We start from the raw sequence: 10,324 nt of genomic DNA, 5'->3' as shown, positions 1-10,324 counted from the left end.
GCTCCACACTCACACACACCCATTCCCTCACTCACACAGACACACACAAAGTCAAACACTGACACACACACGACACTCCCTTGCACACAGCTCCACACACACAGCCACACACTTACACACTCCCTCTCACACACAGCCCCACGCTCACACTCTGCCCCACATGAACCAGTGGTCCCTATAAATATAATAAAGTCCACATTGGCCCCCAGACCAGAGTACTCCCTCACTCCCCTAACGTTTCTCCACAACACTCCTGGACACACATCTCCAAGACACTGGTTGTTGGTACGGTAGGTGGCCTGGTTACACCCACATTCTACTGATGAACATGTAAAGTACAGTACAACCCCCATTTTACATTTTTCCGGGGACCAGAAACAAATGGTGTAAATTTCACGAAATGTAAAATCGGAAATTTGTTATCCATAATATATAGGTGGGACCACAAAAAAACCCTATGTGAAATGAGGGAAAACTTAAATTCAGCAGATGTAAAATTGAGGTTTCACTGTACTGCAATTCAGAAATATATTCTTTGGTATATACCTGGGAATGTTGGGATGGATATTCCTGTGAATGCGGGAAGATGGGGGAAAGGGGATGTACAAGTGGGGAGGAGAGGCAGGTGGATATGACCATGGAGTGAAGAGGTTCTGGATAAGCCAAGGAGATGGAAGAGAGGGAGATGGTCCATGTACTCAGGTATTGTAGAAGTGGGTAGATATAGCAAGGGTTGCAGGCAGATGTTGGTAGGGGTGAAAGAGGCAAATAGGTATACCCTGGGAGAATAAAAATACGCAGGAGGGCATCTGAATGCATTGGTGCGTAAAATCAACATAAAAAACATTTATTCACACCCAGTCCAGTAACCTGAAACAAGGGCAGGCATCTTGCCATCAGTGCAAGTTGAAAGCATGGTCCTACACACTCACTCACACTTTCCAGTGTGGAAGCCCTATCCAGTAGATTCTCAATGTGAGAAGAAAGGCTGAATGTACAGACAAGAAGGGACAGATCAGTTATGTCATGTGCTTCAAGGACAGCCTGGGACCTCTTCTTACAACAACTCCCCAAGACGCAGCATATCACAGTCTTGAGCTTCCAGTAGGCCATGTAGGCTGCACACACATATAGTAGATGATACAACTCTCTATGTTCTTGAGGGTTGCTCCAGTCCTTTCTGCAGCTATATAGATGCTATAGCCTAACCCACAAAGCAAAACAGCTGCCCATATGAACAGAGGAAAGAGTGGAGCATAATTGTTTGCTACTTTCTTGTTCCCAGATGTTCTCCAACCACTTTTGGCTATAGTCAACAGGGCAAACAACTGGCATTGCAGAAGCCAAATTATGTAAAACACAGAATAAAAAGACATCAAGAGCATACAGAATTTCTAGTTGTGCGAAGGGGCGTACATAGACAGAAGAAGAGATGTGATCTGGATGCACAGGAGGAGCCACACAATGTTACACAGGCTGGAAGAACACATGAGGCAATCAAAAGAGCCGTTAGGAAGAAGGGGAAGAAGATGCCTACCACTGATTCGTAGGTCATCCAAATGCAAAGCTTGTGCCACCACTGGGTATTGCAGAACCACATACGAAAATAGGACCTGGCCCAGTGAGTTTGCTGGTTTAACCATCTGAGATATTGACATGGAGTGTAAGCACACCGTTTGTGGGTGTATCTGTTAAAGAAGAAAAGGGATGCAAAAAATATATATTTTCCCCTGCCTCACATAGGTGCCTACATCTTCCCCATGGAAGACTTTCTTGAAGGTCTCCATCATGTAAACATCTTCTTCATTCTTTTCATCTCTGACCAGGATGACTTTGAACTTGTCCCTGGGGTACTTCATATCCTTGCAGGACTCCAAGCACTGCCTCATGTAGTCAGGGTTCTCCTGATACCAGCAATGGTCAGAGCCACCGTTTTCTTAAAGCCGCAGTCCCCATCTTTCTTCCAGGTTGGCAAAGATACCCTGCATCAGCAGATGTAGAAGCATGGCTGCCCCACAGAGCCCAAAGGAGATGGAGAGGCCTTGATGGCAAAGGGTCTGGTACCCAAGCACGTAAGCTGTGGTGATGGAGAAAAGAAACAAAAGGCGAAATGTGTGAGAAAGAATCTGCCTTATAGGAAATTTAGTCTCTGCATTTGAAATGTTCCCTGAATGAACTGGATTTTCTATGGAATCTGGGGAAAAAAGAATAATATTTGTGGGTTAAATTCTATTTATACTAGGAATGCACCAAATCCAGGATTCGGCTCCGGATTTGGGCTCTTTCAGCAGGATTCGGATTTGGCCGGACTGAATTTGCATATGTAAATTAGGGGCTGGGAGGGAAATGGCGTGACTTTTTGACACAAAACAAGGAAGTAAAAAATGGTTTCCCCTTCCCAAGCTTAATTTGCATATGCAAAATAGTGGATTCAGTACATGCCTATTGTATACAGATCCCCTCCCCTGTGTTATAAAGCGGCAGATCAAAAGGGGCGGGGGTATATTGTGCCACCATCCTAGTCATGCCACCTACACATCATCTATCTGACATGTAACATGTTAAGGTGGCCAAAAATGCACCGCTAATATCGTATGAAACTGATTTTCATACAATCATGGGTGTAATTATAGAGGAAACAGACCCAGGAGGCAAAAGGGCCACATGAGGCCCTAATTCATATACATTTTGAAAAATATTAGTAAAACAAGTCAACCTCCAGAGATTTTTGGGCCTGAAAAATAATCACCCCCTCCATGGTCATTGACTTATCCCTTGTATCTTTGTTCAGGGACACAATATCCTTCGCCCACCCCATCTGGTGTTTCACAAAAGGGATCACCTTTATTGGAGAGAAGATGGACTATCTAAAATCACAGGATCATAAAAAACATACATGTATCACACATGCATATACACATACTCAGATGACTTCAGTTATGGCAATTTGTTAATAAACCGTTACCAAGGCAAGTGCTGGCGGATACAGTAGATCGTTTCAAGGAAGGGTTTGATGAGTTTGTTTAGCAAGAAGGATATTTTGGTGGTGTAAGGTTGATCCCAGGACGGGGAAGATTCAGAAGGGATTTTTTTTTCTACTTTTGGCTGCACTTTGAGGGTCTTTACCCACCAAGAAGTTAGGTAGGATCCGGCTGAACTTCTGAAAACTACTCAATTACTTTTAAAGGGTAAGTAAACTCTACAATTTGCCTAATGAAAGAAAATGTCATTCTCTGCAGCTTTCCATTATACGTGCATTCCAAGTTTCCAGTAGTTTTTAAACTGATTGTAAATGGAATTGCAGTATCTGTCTGTCCCTTACAACAATTTAGCAGGAGTCGGCGCTGCTTCTTCCAGGGTCTGTTAATCCGCTGGCTTCTGATTGTTTCAAGAGTCATATTTGGATTTATATCCCCTTTAAATAAATCCAAGAATGATTTGTACAAGCAAATAAAGGGCCGTACCCATAGTATGTTACAGAATGACTAATTCCAAGCTCCTTTTCAATTGGTCTTCATTATTTATTCAAATTATTTGCCTCCTTCTTCTTCTGACTCTTTCCAACTTTTAAATGAGGGTCACTGACCCCCGTCTAAAAACAAATGCTCTGGAATGCTACAATTGTATTGTTATTACTATTTTTTATTCCTCATCTTTCTATTCAGGCCTCTCCTATTCATATTCCAGTCTCTTATTCAAATGAATGCATGGTTGCTAGGGGAATTTGCACCCTAGCAACCCTCCGACTCCTATCATTGCAAACTGGACATACGCTGAATAAAAAGCTTAGTAACTCAAAAACCACAAATAATAAAAAATGAAAACCAGTTACAAATTGTCTCAGAATATCCCTCTCTACATCATACTAACAGTTCATTTAAAGGGGAACAACTTTTTTTTAAAAACTTTTTTTTTAAAACATGACAAATTGGTAAAGCAAAGCATCAGATACAAAACTCTTACCTGTATCTCTCTGTTTCTTTTAGGTGGAGGCAAGCAGCACCCTCACTTATTCACACTTCACCTTCTGCCGAACAATAAGCTGGCCTTCTGTCCAATAAAAAATGGAGGGGGGACTGGCTTGTTAATCAGTGAGACCAGCACCTGCATTGTTTTTTTTTAGCAATAAATTACCATCTCCCCAAATTTTTCACACCCCTTCGTCAGTTACTGAGATCTGGTCAGCTAGTTTTACCCACAATGCAGTGTGCTTTGGTTGTCCACATCAGGTCACTACTGCTGGTGCCATGGCTTCTTACCCCAGTAGTTGGTACCTGGTGTGAACCAAACCAGTACCCAATGGGGCAGGGGTCGAGTCTTAAAGTAGTATAATTGTTTCACCCATCCGGAGCGTGTCAGCCTGCAGCTGCTCTGGTGGCTATTGGTGTCATTTAACTTTAAAAATCAAAATATATTTGGAATTATCCCTACACACTGTCTTACAATGGTGTACCCCAATGAAGGGCTGCCATTAGGACCCTTCCTCATAACATCTGGGGCGTTCTGTGACCATATAAAGGCACAAGGCTGCAGGCTGAGTTATACAGGGAACTCTGAGTATCACTCATGTATTATAAGGGATAATGTACCCCCTACTGTAAATGATAAGGATATTAGAAGTCACTGAGGGGTTGTTCTGTGACCATATAAAGGCACAAGGCTGCAGGCTGAGTTATACAGGGAACTCTGAGTATCACTCATGTATTATAAGGGATAATGTACCCCCTACTGTAAATGATAAGGATATTAGAAGTCACTGAGGGGTTGTTCTGTGACCATATAAAGGCACAAGGCTGCAGGCTGAGTTATACAGGGAACTCTGAGTATCACTCATGTATTATAAGGGATAATGTACCCCCTACTGTAAATGATAAGGATATTAGAAGTCACTGAGGGGTTGTTCTGTGACCATATAAAGGCACAAGGCTGCAGGCTGAGTTATACAGGGAACTCTGAGTATCACTCATGTATTATAAGGGATAATGTACCCCTAAATAAAAAAATGTAAATCACCCCAATATTTATTGATTGAACTGTGTCAGAGATATTAAAGTTATATGTAAATGGTATTGCTACATTGTATCAGTAGTCAGATCTCCTCAAGCCAGGGCTCAGTTCCCATAATCCCTTGCATGCCCTGAGAAGAATTCACAAGTGTGCAAGGCATTGTGGGAATTGGAGTCTTTGCTACGAGCGGCTCATTATTGAGATCACTGAGAACATTTTCCCCCTTTTTTAATAAAAAAAAGAGGTAAAATAAAAAAGGCAATTAACAGGAAAGAAAAACTGCGCCTCAATATGAGAATGAAAATAATAGTCACTGCTCTTTGTTGCTGGCTATGGGTTTTGTACTTTTGGTAGCCGGTAATGATGAAGCAAAATCTGAGTAGCAGCTACTAATCTCCTCGTGTGGCCTTTAATCTCCTCGTGTGGCCTTTAATCTCCTCGTGTGGCCTTTAATCTCCTCGTGTGGCCTTTAAGGCAAAGGGAAAAACAACAGCCGATGTTCTGTCTGATCCATGTTCCATGATTTCCAGGAGAACTATCATCGGAAATAAAATGTTCTCTCCGAGCTTTACACACACAGGTTACGTCACCAATATGTTTTTGTATTTGGTTCTCAAGGGATTGGAGATAATATTCATTGTGTCAGTTGCCCTTTAAACACAGATATCAGGAATGTCATGTATATTACATAGCTCACACACCCGTACAATAGATGATACATCTCCCTTTGCTTTTCAAGGGTGCTCCAGTAATTTTGGCAGTCTATATAGATACTATATAGATACTGCACCCCGATGTTCCCCAACCGGTCTTGTTTATGGTCAATAAGGCAAAGTACTTGGTTAGCAGAAGCCCAACCATGTACAACATGGAGTAGAGAGACATCAGGAGCATAATGAAGTTGCCATGGAGCCAGCAGGCATAGATGGATTTGAGGAGAGACATGATCTGGATGCACAGGAGGAGCCACACAACATTCCATCTCCTGCCAGCATAAATGAGGCAGATCATAGTAACGGTGATGAAGAAGTGGAAGATGAAGGACACCACAGACTCATAGGTCATCCAGATGTGATGCTTGTGCCACCACTGGGCATTGCACAGCCACTATCGGAAGTAGGACTTGGTCCAGCGGGTTTGCTGGTTCAACCACCGGAGATACAGGGATGGGGTTTCGGAGAATACCCTGGATTTGTGGGTGTATCTTAAAGGCAGAAAGGGACAAATAAGTCCAATTATTGGTCATGTTGGGTAATAACGAAACATGTAGAGAGATCATCAGGTCACAAGCTGCCCAACTGCAGATGTCGTAATCACCCAAAGTACAGTAGGTCCCCAAAACTTTCTGCCTATGAAACACCTGGAGAATATTGTTTCGGTACATTCCTACAAACAGGGTAACAGAAAAGTTAGAATGAGCTTTGACACGCAGTCGAAGTAAGACTGGCTGTCCCTCTGCACGTTAAACACCATCCAAGAAACGAAGGCACGGTTAAAAGGAAGAAGCAAGACAACAGAAGGATACAGTTGAGAACAACAATCACATCTATGATCCATCTACTGTCTCCATCTTGTCCTACTGTCTCCATCTTGTCCTACTGTCTCCATCTTGTCCTACCGTCTCCATCTTGTCCTACTGTCTCCATCTTGTTCTACTGTCTCCATCTTGTCCTACTGTCTCCATCTTGTTCTACTGTCTCCAGGCCCGGATTTGCGGAAAGGCCGCATAGGCCCGGGCCTAGGGCGGCAAAAAATAGGGGCGGCATGCCGCCCAGCCGCATTATGGGGATCTTTGCTTCCCCGTTGAACTACACCAGCTGCGGCAGCATTTTTTCGCCGGCGCGCTGGGAAGGCGGGCGCTAGGACCGCGCTGTAGGGGCGCCCTAGGGGCGGCCCGAGAAGAAATCCAGCGCTGACTGTCTCCATCTTGTCCTACTGTCTCCATCTTGCCCTACTGTCTCCATCTTGCCCTACTGTCTCCATGTTGTCCTACTGTCTCCATCTTGTCCTACTGTCTCCATCTTGCCCTACTGTCTCCATCTTGTCCTACTGTCTCCATCTTGTCCTACTGTCTCCATCTTGCCCTACTGTCTCCATCTTGTCCTACTGTCTCCATCTTGCCCTACTGTGTCCCTCTTGCCCTACTGTGTCCCTCTTGCTCTACTGAATCCATCTTGCCCTACTGTCTCCATCTTGCCCTACTGTCTCCATCTTGTCCTACTGTCTCCATCTTGTTCTACTGTCTCCATCTTGTCCTACTGTCTCCATCTTGTTCTACTGTCTCCAGGCCCGGATTTGCGGCAAGGCCGCATAGGCCCGGGCCTAGGGCGGCAAAAAATAGGGGCGGCATGCCGCCCAGCCGCATTATGGGGATCTTTGCTTCCCCGTTGAACTACACCAGCTGCGCCGGCGTTTTTTCGCCGGCGCGCTGGGAAGGCGGGCGCTAGGACCGCGCTGTAGGGGCGCCCTAGGGGCGGCCCGAGAAGAAATCTGGCGCTGACTGTCTCCATCTTGTCCTACTGTCTCCATCTTGCACTACTGTCTCCATCTTGCCCTACTGTCTTCATGTTGTCCTACTGTCTCCATCTTGTCCTACTGTCTCCATCTTGCCCTACTGTCTCCATCTTGTCCTACTGTCTCCATCTTGCCCTACTGTCTCCATCTTGCCCTACTGTCTCCATGTTGTCCTACTGTCTCCATCTTGCCCTACTGTCTCCATCTTGCCCTACTGTCTCCATCTTGTCCTACTGTCTCCATCTTGCCCTACTGTCTCCATCTTGCCCTACTGTCTCCATCTTGCCCTACTGTCTCCATCCTGCCCTACTGTCTCCATCTTGTCCTACTGTCTCCATCTTGTCCTACTGTTTCTATCTTGTCCTACTGTCTCCATCTTGTCCTACAGTCTCCATCTTGCCCTACTGTCTCCATCTTGCCCTACTGTCTCCATCCTGTCCTACTGTCTCCATCCTGTCCTACAGTCTCCATCTTGCCCTACTGTCTCCATCTTGTCCTACAGTCTCCATCTTGCCCTACTGTCTCCATCTTGCCCTACTGTCTCCATCTTGTCCTACTGTCTCCATCTTGCCCTACTGTCTCCATCTTGCCCTACTGTCTCCATCTTGCCCTACTGTCTCCATCTTGCCCTACTGTCTCCATCTTGCCCTACTGTCTCCATCTTGTCCTACTGTCTCCATCTTGCTCTACTGTCTCCATCTTGCCCTACTGTCTCCATCTTGTCCTACTGTCTCCATCTTGCTCTACTGTCTCCATCTTGTCCTACTGTCTCCATCTTGCCCTACTGTCTCCATCTTGCCCTACTGTCTCCATCTTGCCCTACTGTCTCCATCTTGCCCTACTGTCTCCATCTTGCCCTACTGTCTCCATCTTGTCCTACTGTCTCCATCTTGCTCTACTGTCTCCATCTTGCCCTACTGTCTCCATCTTGCCCTACTGTCTCCATCTTGCTCTACTGTCTCCATCTTGCTCTACTGTCTCCATCTTGTCCTACTGTCTCCATCTTGTCCTACTGTCTCCATCTTGTCCTACTGTCTCCATCCTGTCCTACTGTCTCCATCTTGCCCTCCTGTCTCCATCTTGTCCTACTGTCTCCATCCTGTCCTACTGTCTCCATCCTGTCCTACTGTCTCCATCTTGCCCTCCTGTCTCCATCTTGTCCTACTGTCTCCATCTTGCCCTACTGTCTCCATCTTGTCCTACTGTCTCCATCTTGCCCTACTGTCTCCATCTTGCCCTACTGTCTCCATCTTGCCCTACTGTCTCCATCTTGCCCTACTGTCTCCATCTTGTCCTACTGTCTCCATCTTGCTCTACTGTCTCCATCTTGCCCTACTGTCTCCATCTTGTCCTACTGTCTCCATCTTGCTCTACTGTCTCCATCTTGTCCTACTGTCTCCATCTTGTCCTACTGTCTCCATCTTGTCCTACTGTCTCCATCCTGTCCTACTGTCTCCATCTTGCCCTCCTGTCTCCATCTTGTCCTACTGTCTCCATCTTGTCCTACTGTCTCCATCCTGTCCTACTGTCTCCATCTTGCCCTCCTGTCTCCATCTTGTCCTACTGTCTCCATCTTGTCCTACTGTCTCCATCCTGTCCTACTGTCTCCATCTTGCCCTCCTGTCTCCATCTTGTCCTACTGTCTCCATCTTGTCCTACTGTCTCCATCTTGTCCTACTGTCTCCATCTTGCCCTCCTGTCTCCATCCTGTCCTACTGTCTCCATCTTGCTCTACTGTCTCCATCTTGTCCTACTGTCTCCATCTTGCCCTACTGTCTCCATCTTGTCCTACTGTCTCCATCTTGCCCTACTGTCTCCATCTTGTCCTACTGTCTCCATCTTGCCCTACTGTCTCCATCTTGTCCTACTGTCTCCATCTTGTCCTACTGTCTCCATCTTGTCCTACTGTCTCCATCTTGTCCTACTGTCTCCATCTTGTCCTACTGTCTCCATCTTGCCCTACTGTCTCCATCTTGTCCTACTGTCTCCATCTTGTCCTACTGTCTCCATCTTGTCCTACTGTCTCCATCTTGTCCTACTGTCTCCATCCTGTCCTACTGTCTCCATCTTGCCCTCCTGTCTCCATCTTGTCCTACTGTCTCCATCTTGTCCTACTGTCTCCATCTTGCCCTACTGTCTCCATCTTGTCCTACTGTCTCCATCTTGCCCTACTGTCTCCATCTTGTCCTACTGTCTCCATCTTGTCCTACTGTCTCCATCTTGTCCTACTGTCTCCATCTTGTCCTACTGTCTCCATCCTGTCCTACTGTCTCCATCTTGCCCTCCTGTCTCCATCCTGTCCTACTGTCTCCATCTTGTCCTACTGTCTCCATCTTGTCCTACTGTCTCCATCTTGCCCTACTGTCTCCATCTTGTCCTACTGTCTCCATCTTGCCCTACTGTCTCCATCTTGTCCTACTGTCTCCATCTTGCCCTACTGTCTCCATCTTGTCCTACTGTCTCCATCTTGCCCTACTGTCTCCATCTTGTCCTACTGTCTCCATGTGTCAGTGTCATGTTACATCAGTAGTGACATTAGTACAAGTGCAGGAGGAGGAGTCAGTATATAGAGGAGGAGTCAGTATATAGAGGAGGAGTCAGTATATAGAGGAGGAGTCAGTATATAGAGGAGGAGTCAGTATATAGAGGGGTCTGGGAGTTGCTGCTTTATTCACTGACTCAGGCTCCAGGGATTGAAATGATTGGGGGAGTCAGTGATGAGACAAATCAGTGGGAGACTCATATTCACTGCTGGTACATAGGAGTGGCCCGGGGCGATACAACCAATGAACACACTGCTGGA

General features: G+C 45.8%; 1 pseudogene; it reads right to left on the bottom strand.

Annotated features, from left to right (window-relative positions):
- Nucleotides 1-98: 98 nt before the first annotated feature.
- Nucleotides 99-2,222, bottom strand: LOC121401123 (annotated as a pseudogene).
- Between the last annotated feature and the right edge of the window lie 8,102 nt (nucleotides 2,223-10,324).

This window comes from Xenopus laevis, chromosome 3L, assembly GCF_017654675.1.
Source record: "Xenopus laevis strain J_2021 chromosome 3L, Xenopus_laevis_v10.1, whole genome shotgun sequence".
NCBI lineage: Eukaryota > Metazoa > Chordata > Amphibia > Anura > Pipidae > Xenopus > Xenopus laevis.
The sequence above is the reverse complement of the archived record's forward strand: the minus strand, read 5'-3'. Positions and strand labels throughout refer to the sequence as shown.